The sequence below is a fragment of the Gobio gobio genome (genome assembly GCF_949357685.1).
Source record: "Gobio gobio genome assembly, chromosome: 22".
In the NCBI taxonomy this organism is placed as follows: domain Eukaryota; kingdom Metazoa; phylum Chordata; class Actinopteri; order Cypriniformes; family Gobionidae; genus Gobio; species Gobio gobio.
In genome coordinates this window covers 40,048,502-40,062,137 of record NC_137118.1, presented here as the reverse complement: position 1 = coordinate 40,062,137, position 13,636 = coordinate 40,048,502, and the positions used below count along the sequence as shown (strand labels likewise).

At 39.3% G+C, this 13,636-nt stretch overlaps 1 protein-coding gene across 7 annotated transcripts in view; it reads left to right on the top strand.

The window, feature by feature from the left end:
- ssbp2b (single stranded DNA binding protein 2b) overlaps positions 1-13,636 on the top strand; it is a 140,872-nt gene that overhangs the window by 103,194 nt on the left and 24,042 nt on the right. The gene's annotated exons all lie outside the window — the stretch shown is intronic.

Here is a 13,636-nt window from a genome sequence, read left to right as displayed (position 1 = left end):
AAATATAATTAATATGTAATATGGTGCACATATTTTGCAAAATGCTCCGGTGTTAATTTTTCTTGCTAACTATCGAGATATGGACATTTAATGGCTTTTCTGAGGTAAATCGATTTGAATTAGAATCTGTTAAATTCAAGAAATCAATATTTTTAACCCAGCCCTAATACATACTGTACAGTAATGTATATTGTTTGCTATGGATGGTCAAGTTGAGGACATTGCATTGTGGGAATAGTATTGTTTTGTGGTTTTATACTGCAATACTTGCATACTTAACCTTTGCACACAGATTCATATAAGACTTAATGTAAATCTAGTATGGCATTTCTGAACATAACTGTAGTATAGAGAATATAAATTTTAGGTGTATTTGGGTATAGAGATCGACCGATATGGGTTTTTCTATAACCGATGCCGATGTTTAGAGGTCAGGGTCAGCCGATGGCCGATATGTGCTGCCGATTTTTAGGGGTGATATCTTGAAGTTGTCCCCTTCATTTGCATGCTAAAATGTCACACTAATAATAAGTGGATGCACAATTTTTCTCAATTTAACAAAATTTATTGAACACTGACTTGAACCATCTCTCGAATCGTAATTTTGTGCAAAGTTAACCAAACAAATCAATAAACTGACCAAGTATTAATGATAAACATGGACATAAATACCATTCCCATTCTATGCAATGCATCTACACTATATCTAATTTGCATATTAATGCGTTTTTGGGACAATATGTAATGTAAAAAGACGTGTAATAATGGGAGTAATAAAAAGGAATATTTTCATAAGAATATCCAGACTTAAAACTGTGTATGTTGTCAGAGAATTTCCCTAAAATATAATGTCCTCTACAGAGGCAAAACCTCCATTCTGGGTCTCACTCGTGCTGAGTGAATCCAGCATTTATATTTAGATGTCACTTCCGAAACTTTGCAGCATGCAGTTGACCGTCTGTCCTCTTTGCAGCATGAAAATCAGTAGTTTTATTCAATGTATTTTATAGACTGTATAGCCTCGAGTTTCGCGAGCCTGCATTAACTCAGCACTGAATAAAAACTCAGATCGCGTTCAAGAGATCAACAACTATATCTGTGATTGGCTACGTTACTCACCGTTGCAAAAACACGTTGTAAATAGATGCATTCGGGGCTCTCCAGATCGCGAACACAAATGTGTCAATACAGTTATACAGTATCAACTGAGGGTGCTTTTGCTCGCTTTTGAGGGTGCTTAGCAGAACCGGGCCTGCATCACACCACGTTTTCAAACAAATGTCTCCAGGACAGCTCTGTGTCTCCGAGCACTGCGCTGTCTGTGAGCGGGGGGAGTAACGTAGACCTCAATCACGCTGCAGAGTTCATGAGAGCTGCCGCCTTCTCCACCCCACGCACAGAGTGAAATTCTCCGACTCCGATACAGGAAAAATAAAACAGAACCTATAACATTGGGGCTAATATGTTAGCAAGCAAGCTGCTGATTGTTTTCGAATACAGTCCTTAAAGTTAACTGCAAGTAAGCGAACCTTCAACCAGCTGTTGCATTATGCCAGTTCCCGACGGTTCCACCGCACCAGTGTTGCCAACTCTCGCGAGACAAATAAGCAACCGCAGCTTCAAAAACAAGCCCAATATTATTATATTATCATCAATATTATTTATAATAAAAAAAAATTATCAATAAATGAGCCTGCAACATATTAAACTGAAACCTCTCGGAGTTTGAAAAGCAAAAACAGATGTGATATTACAAAAATCATCAAATTGCAATAAAGGACACGCAATATCCTCCGATCAGAAGAGGTTTGGAGAAAGAAAAAAAAGTGACATGAAGGCCAATTATGGTAATTATGAGTTAGTGCACACATATTAGGGGCAGTGAGTAGTGAACACACACACTGCAAACCTTGAAAAACATAAGCCCTACATCTCAATGTGCACACTATCTGCCCTAAATAGTATTGAAAATGACTGTCACATACTATTTAGGATGGATTGTATGCACATTGGGACACAGGCAAGCATTAGGGAGCACTGCAATATAGCCACATATTTATAATAAAATAAACTTGAACCATGCCTACTGTTATTATTAGAATACTTGTTTTTTTATAATAGCCTGTAATTTTAAATGCATTGAAAAATATATATTTTTAATTAAATTAGGTGCCTCTTCTCCCTGTTTCCTCTCCATCTCTGTACAACTCTGCTGGTGGCATTGTTTGTAAAAATGCACTTGTATTGTTGCACTGATTGGCTATTAGCTGTGAGAAGACAGTGTCAGTCAATGTATTGGATAAAACAGTGACCATAAATGTAAAGAAACGAAGTTGCTTATTATATTTTCCTAACAAGCAACCACATTTTTTAAAATAAGCCCAAAAAGCCGCAACCCGCGACTTAACGCGACTTGCCAAACAAAGAAGCCCAAAGTCGCGTTATATGAGGACTTGGCAACTATGCACTGCACCATTAACATGGGGCTGCCCGCGGAAGTGCCTGACTTTAAATCGGCGCTACTTAACACGGATATCGGCCGATGCCGATATATAAAAAAATGACAAATATCGGAACGATATATCAGCCAACCAATATATCGGTCGACCTCTATTTGGGTAGTAGACATGATGCAATTTTAACATTTCTGGATCATTCTTTCGTATCATTTGTATCAAATTCTTGTATAATTATTATATGTACATTAATGAAACCTCATATTAATGTTGGACAATTTAAGTAAGTGAACTGCAAAACATTTGTTAAATGTCAACAACAAATATATATATATATATATATATATATATTAAAATGTTGACCAGTCACCAAATCTAAAATATACAATTACCATAATACATTAATATATAGTTGTAATCAAAATTATTCAACCCTCATTGCAAATCAGGTTTATTGGCAAAATGTACAGAGTTTCAGCTGTTTGCAATGAACAAATAAAAAAAAAAAGTAATTGAAATTGCTCAACACAGCGAATGTTTCAAGTGGTTTCCCCCAATTCAACTGAAAATGCAACTTTTAATGACTTCTGCGCTCTCAAAATGATTCAACCCCTTCATGGCAAGCACCTTTAGTACTCAGTAGAACACCCTTTTGCTACGGACGAGATGCTTCTGGCAGCGTTCCTGTGGAATCTTAATTCATTCCTCATGAGAAATGGCCTTCAGTTCAATAATATTCTTGGGTTTGCGTACTGCAACCGCCTTCTTCAAATCCCACCTGAGATTTTCTATGGGGCTGAAGTCAGGTGACTGTGATGGCCACTGTAGAATCTTCCAGGCCTTTATCTGCAACCAAGCCTTGGTGGAATTTGAAGTATGCTTGGGATCATTGTCATGTTGGATGGTCCAATGACACCCAAGCTTAAGCTTCCTCACAGACGGCATTTTCTCTTAGTATTTCCTGATACTTCAATGAATCTGGCCTTCCACACGCTGCAGGTTTTTAGTGCCAGAGGATGCAAAGCAGCCCCAGAGCATCACCGAGCCACCACCATGCTTAACTGTAGACAGAGTGTTCTTTTCAGCATTGCTTCGTTCTTCTTCCTTCAGCTGATCCATTTAATTGCTCCACAGAACAGAATCCCAAAACTTCTGTGGCTTATTAATATGATTTTGAGCAAATTGGAGCCGGATTTTCTTGTGCTTTTGGGTGAGTAGTGGTGTAGTCTTGGAGTTCTGGCATGGAAACCGCATGCGTTTAGTACGCGCCTTACTGTGCAAGCTGAAACCTCAGTGCCTGTTGCCACCAAGTCTTACTTCAGGTCTTTTGCAGTCACTCAAGGGTTTTTCTGCCTTCTCAGAAATCTGCTTGCAGCCATGATGGCTTCCTTTTTCGGCCCCGTCCAGGTAGTGTGACCACTGTTCCATTAACTTTGAACTTGTGAACTCTGCTTCCAGCAGTATCTCTAAGAGCATTTAGTGTCTTCGCTATCTTTTTGTGTCCTGTTCTTTGTTTGTGAAGGGCGATGATATCTTCTCTTAACTTTTTGGACCATCCTTTTGACTTAGCCATATTTCTAAAATGCAGTCAAACGTGACATCATGTTAATTTCGTTGACGAATAATTTTCATCATAATTTTCGTCAACGACCTTTTTTCACTGACGAAAACGAAACGATAACTAAATAAAAACTAGTGTTGGATGACAAAAAACTATAACGAAAATCAACTGTCATTTTCGTCAACAAATAAAAACGAGACGAAAATGTTAGGGAGGGACGATTAGGGAAGAGATCCAGTCAGAACTGATATCCTGTGTTAACAGATGCGCACATTTGATTTGAGCGTGCTGATCTAACCGCTGGAAAACACGGCGCTGTTGCACGTTCTACAGGCTCATCCCAATACAGCGCTACAGAGCGGTTCACAATCAATGAATACCGCACATTTATGCCAGGCAATTGTTTATGAACTAATGCTGATGAATAATGACAATGTTTACTTTGCGATGTTTATATAGTATTATGTTTTAGAAGGTTGTAACAATGCATATTTTATCTCCTGAACTTGAATGAGCTCCTGCAACTGCAATAGTAAGGCACCGACATTTCAAAATAAGAGGCAATGTGTATTTCGAGCTTGTTTGTAATTAAAAGTCACGCATTATATATTCGTTTTTGGTTACACAATAAACTGTATTTAATTTCATTCCCATTTAATTCATAGTCAGGAGGAAAGACCAGTATTTGACACATTTTCAATAAAGTATCAAAGTATCAGGGTTATAATAGTTAACTAAAACCATTTGAAAAAAATCTTCATTACTTCATTGATGGGGGGTGTTAGGGTTAGGGGCGTCATGATTGACAGCTGAGATTGACGGCTTCTCTGAGTGAAGTCACTGAGGCAGACTTTTTTCGGGATTATCGGGAGGAGATTGGAGCTTTAGCTTTAATTTCTACATTTCCATAACTATTTATTTCACACTACCTTAATGAATTGGTCTGCATCTGCGAGAGTATGGGTGGGCTTTTGATATCGCGGCCCTACTTCCTGCTCTCTACTGCGCAGACTCCGGTCTCAAATCTGCCCAAGATGTCAGCGCCATATTCGGACCTCCGGAGGCTTCACTTTTCTTCAGCGGAAGAGAATGTCGCTTCGTCCATATTTTTTTACGGTCTATGGTTCTAGCTCAAGCACACCTGGTGCAACTAATGAAGCCCTTGATTAATTGCATCAGGTGTGTTTGAGACAACACCTGTTTTGCAGATTTGTGCTGTTGTGAGGGATTCTGAGGGCCCTATTTTAACGATCTGAAACGCAAGTGTAAAAACGCGAAGCGCAAGTAACTTTGTGGGCGGGTCTCGGCGCTGTTGCTATTTTCCCGGCGGGATAATTGGCTCTTGCGCCCGGCGCAAATCTAAAATGGGTTGGTCTGAAGTAGCTTCATTATTCATAGGTGTGGTTTGGGCGTAACGTGAATAAACCAATCCGAGCGTCATCCAACATTCCCTTTAAAAGCAGGTGCGCAAGTTCCATTATGGATTGCTATTATTATGGCGTATTTACCAGGCGCACGCCAGGAGCGGTTCACAGCCGAGGAGACTGATGTTCTTGTAGAGCAGTGAAAGACAGAGAAGTGAAGTTGTAATGTTGTACATTATGGTAAAGGTGATTTCACAGTCTTTTTTTTTTTTCAGTCTTTCAGTTTTTTCAGTTTTTCAGTCGATTTTTGTTCCTGGTTCTTGACGGACAAACCAATTTGTCAGATGTCCTTATATACATATATGTCTTGCCACTATTGGGCAAACAGGTCTTATCCTTAATTATTACAATTAGCCTGAATCATTTGTAAGCTAGATTTATGCCTATTTTTTCACATCTTCGTGGCACACCACAATGATTTCCGTCATATGACGGATGAAGATGAAGATATCTCATGTGTTAATATTTTTTTAGTGTAACAATTTATGATTTGCAAAAATAACTGTTGCATCTGTGTAGATTACATGAGCAAAGTGTATGCGCGTTGTGCACGCTATACATTATGGTCAAGCATGCGCCCTTAAAATAGCATAATGAACAACGCGCAACGCGCCACTGACTTTAGACTAGGTTTTTTCTGGTCAGTGGCGCAATTGTTTAATGAAACAGCAAAATAGCACCAGGGATTGTTTGCGCCGTAACACGCCTCCTTTTTTGCGCTGAACCGCCCAGGGAGCGCAAGTGCATTCACTAGTTTAGCGGCGTGCTTCTGTGGAGGGAAAAGCGCGCTTTGCGCGGGTGCAAAATAGGAATGACACATGCGTCGGTGTACAAAGTCAATTGCGCTGGGTGCAAGATAGGGCCCTGAATGTATTTTGAGACTGCAGAAGTCATTAAAAGTTGCATTTTCAGTTCAATTGAAACTCAATTTGTTGTGTTGAGCTGTTTCACTTATTTTTGTTTGATTTGTTCGTTGCAAACAGCTGAAAGTCTGTAAATTTTGCCAATAAACCTGATTTGGAACATTATTATTATTATTGCTATATAAAAAATGTCAACAACACGTTATTAGAAATTCTATTCATGGATTATTATTATTATTATTAAAAATAATAATATGATAATAAAAATAAATAATTTTGTTATTTTAAATGAATATATAATGGAACATGTATATTATAGGTTCTGTTGAAATATTGAATATGTAATATATTGAAAATAATAATATATTGAAAATGTATATATATATATATATATATCTGCACTATATATCTATATATATATATATATATATATATATATATATGTATGTATGTATGTATGTATATATATATATGTATATGTATCTTTTTTTTAATATATTTTACCCCTTTCGCCTTCAGAACTGCCTTAATTCTATGTGGCATTGATTCAAAAAGGTGCTGAAAGCATTCTTTAAGAATGTTTGCCCATATTGATAGGATGGCATCTTGCAGTTGATGGAAATTTGTGGGATGCACATCCAGGGCCAAAGCTCCCGTTCCACCACATCCCAAAGATGCTCTATTGGGTTGAGATCTGGTGACTGTGGGGGCCATTTTAGTACAGTGAACTCATTGTCATGTTCAAGAAACCAATTTGAAATGATTCGAGCTTTGTGACATGGTGCATTATCCTGCTGGAAGTAGCCATAAGAAGATGGGGACATGGTGGTCATAAAGGGATGGACATGGTCAGAAACAATGCTCAGGTAGGCCGTGGCATTTAAACAATGCCCAGTTGGCACTAAGGGGCCTAAAATGTGCCAAGAAAACATCCCCCACACCATTACACCACCACCACCAGCCTGCACAGTGGTAACAAGGCATGATGGATCCATGTTCTCATTCTGTTTACGCCAAATTCTGACTCTACCATCTGAATGTCTCAACAGAAATCGAGACTCATCAGACCAGGCAACATTTTTCCAGTCTTCAACTGTCCAATTTTGGCGAACTCGTGCCTATTGTAGCCTCTTTTTCCTATATGTAGTGGAGATGAGTGGTACCCGGTGGGGTCTTCTGCTGTTGTAGCCCATCCGCCTCAAGGTTGTGCGTGTTGTGGCTTCACAAATGCTTTGCTGCATACCTCGGTTGTAACGAGTGGTTATTTCAGTCAAAGTTGCTCTTCTATCAGCTTGAATCAGTCGGCCCATTCTCCTCTGACCTCTAGCATCAACAAGGCAGGACTGCCGCATACTGGATGTTTTTCCCTTTTCACACCATTCTTTGTAAACCCTAGATATGGTTGTGCGTGAAAATCTAAGTAACTGAGCAGATTGTGAAATACTCAGAACGGCCCGTCTGGCACCAACAACCATGCCACGCTCAAAATGGCTTAAATCACCTTTCTTTCCAATTCTGACATTCAGTTTGGAGTTCAGGAGATTGTCTTGACCAGGACCACACCCCTAAATGCATTGAAGCAACTGCCATGTGATTGGTTGATTAGATAATTGCATTAATGAACAGGTGTTCCTAATAATCCTTTAGGTGAGTGTGTTTTAGGGCATTACAAAGAGAATAAACGTCATGCCAACCTTTTTAACTACCCATTTGAACAGTATATGAGCTTTCCTAAAGCTCACATCCTCATAAACTAGCTCTATATGAGCTTGAACCTGTTTTTTTTGTTTTGTTTTTTACACTGGTAGTTTGCACGCGAGTCAAATTGCACAGACTCAGAGTGACTGAGCAAAACTTGCGCGTACATACTCACATTCCTTTAATAAACTCTCTTCCCTTTCGCTTAGATCTTTGATCTTTTAGATATTCCTGTACCTGAATCTTTCGCTGGATTTTAGGACGAATAGGTCTTTGAATCCTCTTAAATGAAGTCTCCGTGAGCCATAACAACCAAAAGCACAGACATGTGGCTTAGTCCTTGAAGGCTGAATGGTTCATTCTGAACAAACGTTCTTCTGTTCATCCTTACGGATGCAGTGCGATTGTTCGGAGAAAATGAGTGTGGCCTGGTGTGGCGATCTGTGAAAAATAACAGAGATGTCCTGCCATTCACATTCAGGTGAGTGTGATCAGGTGTGGTTGTTTATGGCCTTGAATCACCTGTTTGATGGAAAGATGGGCAGATGGGATGTAACGCTTTGACCCAGATGCACCGAACACTAAAGGAAAACCAAAACTTCCTCTAGAGTCTGTGTTTACCGCCACAGCTCGTGTAACACCTGTGTTGACATATGAGGTATTGCTTTAGACGAAGAGTTCTCAAATCAGCGTAAAGAGCGCTCATAAATCAGCCGTCTTTGTGCGTAACGTCCCCGTCCTAAGGAGATGTGGTATTTGACACCCAGTGTGTTGTAATTGGTTTGATTAAGAGCGACAGGATTCCAACAGACTGACTGACTGAAGCAGATCTCGAAGCGTGTGGCAGGGGGCACAGGAATCCCCCGCAGATCGCTAATGGTGCTCGTCTAATAGAACGATAAGCTAAGAAGATCAAATCATCTTTCTTTAAGTGGCTCAACAAAGGCTCATCTGCCTCCCGTGGTGTTTGACTGGAACAGTCTGTCTTGGTTATCAACATTTGATTTTGTTCCATGAGCACAGTCGCACGACTGTCGTCTATTTTGTATATTAAAGGAGTGGTTCACCCCAAAGTGGAAATTGTTTTAATTTCTTTCTTCTTTGGAACTCAAATGAAGATCTATTGCAGGACATCCAGAGTTCTCTTTTCCATAATGGCGGCTGTCAAGCTCCAAAAAAAGTTCCACGGAAGAAATGAAACGAGCATGGAACGACATGAGGTTGAGTAAATGACGACCGAATCCTCATTTCTTTTTTGAGGGGTGGGGGTAAACCAACCCTTTAAAGTGCGTTGGCCATGTGTTGCTAAAGTGCTGTAGCATTTCCGATGAGGTTCAAACTAGCGGGGGACCACACATGCACGGAAACGAGGTGAAGGATGTTGAAGCCGAGATGATTCCGGGGGAACGAAAGCAGAAGAGCAGCAGATGCATTATTAAAGGCGCTGCATCGGCATTCCGCTCCATTCCAGCCTCTCGTCCTTAACTTTCTCTTCACTCCCACTCTCTCCTCTCTAAGAACACTGAGGCGTGTCATTTCTCACTCAAAGACGGTATTGTCCCTCGAGACGTCCTGTCCTGCCCTTAAAATGTGTTCTCAAAGCAACACCTAATTCCCAGCTGGCCCTCGCCCTCCAGTGTCCCGTGGCTGATGGCATGACCTAATGTTGCTTTCTCTCTTGGAAACAGTATGTGCATCTGTAATAAAGATGGAATAATATGCCACGAAATGTTGCAGAATGCCAAAATGCGGTTATTTTATTGCAAATACTGCTGTACAGCTGAGCGAGATAGTAAACATGCTTTCCAAAAATTTTATCTCATGTTCTCTTATATGAGGCATTGGGAAGGCATTTAAATTTAGTGAATACAGAAGGTTCATGGACATGAAGTTTGATTCTCTTAATTTGGCTGTGTGCGTGTGTGTGTGTGTGTGTGTGTGTGTGTGTGTGTGTGTGTGTGTGTGTGTGTGTGTGTGTGTGTGTGTGTGTGTGTGTGTGTGTGTGTGTGTGTGTGTGTGTGTGTGTGTGTGTGTGTGTGTGTGTGTGTGTGTGTGTGTGTGTGTGTGTGTGTGTGTGTGTGTGTGTGTGTACAGGTTTGGCTATACCAAATGTCCTTACTTATAATAAATATACTTAAAATAAATATAATGACAACTGAAAAGTGACAACATTTTACTGGTCCTACTAACCTACTACTAAGTAATCTGTAATTGAATTACTTTTCCCTTAAAAAAGTAAAGTTACTTTTCATTTTTCTGTAATTGAAATACAGTTACTTCTGATTTAATTGCATTAAAAACTTTATTGACTATAGAACAATTCTACATAAAACAATAGTGAATTTAACATCAAAATTTAATGTTTCAAGAATAATTTGTTACCCTGGACCACAAAAGCAGTCATAAGTGTCAAAATCATAGATTTTTCTTTTATGGCAAAAATCATTAGGATATCAAGTAAAGATCATGTTCCATGAAGATATTTTGTACATTTCCTAACGTAAATATATATAAAAATGTATTATTAGTAGTAATTTGCAATGCTAAGGACTTCATTTGGACAACTTTAAAGGCGATTTTCTCAATATTGTACCCTCAGATTCCAGATTTTCAGTAGTTGTATTTCGGCCATATTGTCCTATCCTAACCAACCATGATCAATGGAAAGATAATTTATTCAGCTTTCAGCTGATATATAAATCTCAATTTCAAAAACCCTTATGACTGGCTTTGTGGTCCAAGGTCACATTTATGCAATTTCATATTGTTTATTTGAAAGAATCAAAAGTGCAGTTTCATGTCTATCCTTGTATTGTTCAACTGGTTCTTTTCCTTGTCCTTGTGGGGACATTTTTGGTCCCCATGAGGAAAACAGCTCATAAATCATACTAAGTGATGTTTTTTGAAAATTGAAGGTTTACTGTGATGGGTAGGTTTAAGGGTAGGGTTAGTGTAGGGGGATAGAATATACAGTTTGTACAGTATAAAAATCACTGTGTGTGTGTGTGTGTGTGTGTGTGTGTGTGTGTGTGTGTGTGTGTGTGTGTGTGTGTGTGTGTGTGTGTGTGTGTGTGTGTGTGTGTGTGTGTGTGTGTGTGTGTGTGTGTGTGTGTGTGTGTGTGTGTGTGTGTGCATATATATTCAGTATTTATTGAGGTGGAGTTCAGACACGTGGATACATTTTTAAAATGTTCAGCTAAAATTTGCTTTGATTAAAAAAATCGTCTGTATCATTTGATTATCATTCGATTGCTATTTATATTTATCAAATATTGAAAAATATTGCCCTCTTAAATAGATTTGTTGTTGTTAACTACACAATAAACTAGTACTATTACTAAACAGTAAATTATGCATATTTACATGTAACTAACCCTCAACCAAACCCTAACCATACAGTACATGTTGTTAATTAATATTACCTTGATAAAGACCTTGTGCAGGTATGCAGTGGGCGGAGCTAAAGAGTCACGAGCACGCACACACACACACACACACAATACATCATGGCATTATCCCTGGATAACTTTCACTATACGTTTGTGTTGTTGACATTATATGAACTTGCGCACCAATTACCAACAAAACACAGACATTTGATGCAGTTTCACTCACTGCCTGTGGTTTCGACTCAAAAAAACACACTTGCAGAACTAGTTGCAGTTATTTGGGAAGCTGAACAAGGTTATCTTTCCCTCACAAACAAAAACACACTTCTTTAGTGACATTGTTGATTCCGTGGCCAAAAACAAAATGACAGCGCTGCCGACGGCTTCTGTAACCCGAAAGAAGTTTGTTGATGGGCGTGCTCTTGCTCTCCCTCTGGTTGATGTGCGCACACGCTCATCCGGGAAAAGTGCCCATACAAGGAATTCCACCCTTTATGACGTCATACAGGGCCATACACGAAAAAAAAACATTGCGAAACGTATTAGAATCCTGAAGGAATGTATTTAGCTGTGCTCCGTCATAAGTCCAACTAGTTTTTTTTTTAATTTTGCCCATGTTTAGCATGAGAATCCAACTCTTTAACAGTGTAAATAAGTCAGAATGCATGAAATAGCATTAGACCCCCCCCCTTAAAAATATATAATATCACTGTAATATAACTGCATTCACACCAGATGCGAATGAAGCGTTTCGCGCGAGTGATTTACACGTTAAGTCATTGCAAAGATGCGAATAGACATTCTGTGGCGCGACACGGCGCAAATTGATGGCTTGATGCGTGATTCGCGCGAATCGCGTGAGTTGAAAAATCTGAACTTTGGTGGATATTTGCGCCACGTTAACCAATCAGGAGCTTGCTCTAGTAGTGACAACAATGAGGACAAAATGTTGATACCCGGAGCTGTATCTTCGTACTTTATAGAAACGGGAATAAAAAGGATTTTGCTTGGAAGAAAGTGTGTGAGGAGGTCGGACAATCTGGCAAGTTGTAAAAAACGCTCTTTACTCAATTTGAGCTATACATAGGGTGATTTCAGGGTGATTGGGACACTTTTTGCCATTGAGATGACTTGGAAAAAGTGTCCCAATCACCCTGAATTCACCTTATTGAGACTACAAGCTAGTTTTTGCTAGATAGCAAATTGAGCTTATTCCCTGTATTTTAAAACAATCCATGTCAGCCATTTCACAACGAGAGGAGCTTGCTGGCAGAAGCCCTTCCCATGATGCGAATTCGCGTCTGTTGTGTAGTGAATGTCACACGCGAATGAATCGAATTCCACGCAGGAATGAAGCGAGTAAACTCAAAATGTTCAAGCGTCCAACTACATGCGAATAGCGCAATTTATTTGCTTAATTTGCATCTGGTGTGAACGCACCATAACAATGACACTTTAAAATAAAGTGTAACCCATATTTCTGATTGAAACGAGTTTCAGGAATTGATTGGATCATAATCATTGGATCATCGGTTTCAGGGGCGGAGCAAGTTAATTACATTTTGATAAAGATTCTGAAGCCAGTATTAAGAAAGTAAATTGGGTCAATTTTGATGACTTTAAATTTGTCTTGTAGTTTGAAAGTATCTTCCCGAACACCGCCGGGTTCTAACAAATGCGTCCCCTTCTTCCATGTGGTCAAACGAGGACAAGTATTTGCTAGCCTTTAATCTCAAAGCTCAGACAGTATGAAGAAATCCACAGATCCATTGTGCTTGTGAATGTGAGTAGAGCGAATGCAGACTCTACAGAATGCATATATATGAGTTCTGCTCCTCAGATGTCTGTATAGGTGGGTGGAAGTTTCAGTGATTCAGGCATATGGTTTGTCAGTCAGGTGTTCTGCGGATGCTCCGTGGCTGCTCTACTGCAGCACATCTGGGCTGGAAATGATTTTGTGTCAGAAACACTCAATTCGTAAACTTGATTCTTGGCTTTCAGCACTAAAGGATTGAGACTTAAATGTGCCATCTGTTTAATTCATGTTAAATCAGCGAACGCAATCAGAATGTGTATGTTAGTGCATAAATATATACATATTAATATATACAACATGTTCTACAACCAGAGCATCTGTGATGAGACATGCCATTAGCATTGTGGCATTGTTGAGGCTTTAATAATGGGAAATGTATGATAAACAGAGAACGCAGTATGGAGCGTTTCAAATAAGTTTTTCTGTTGT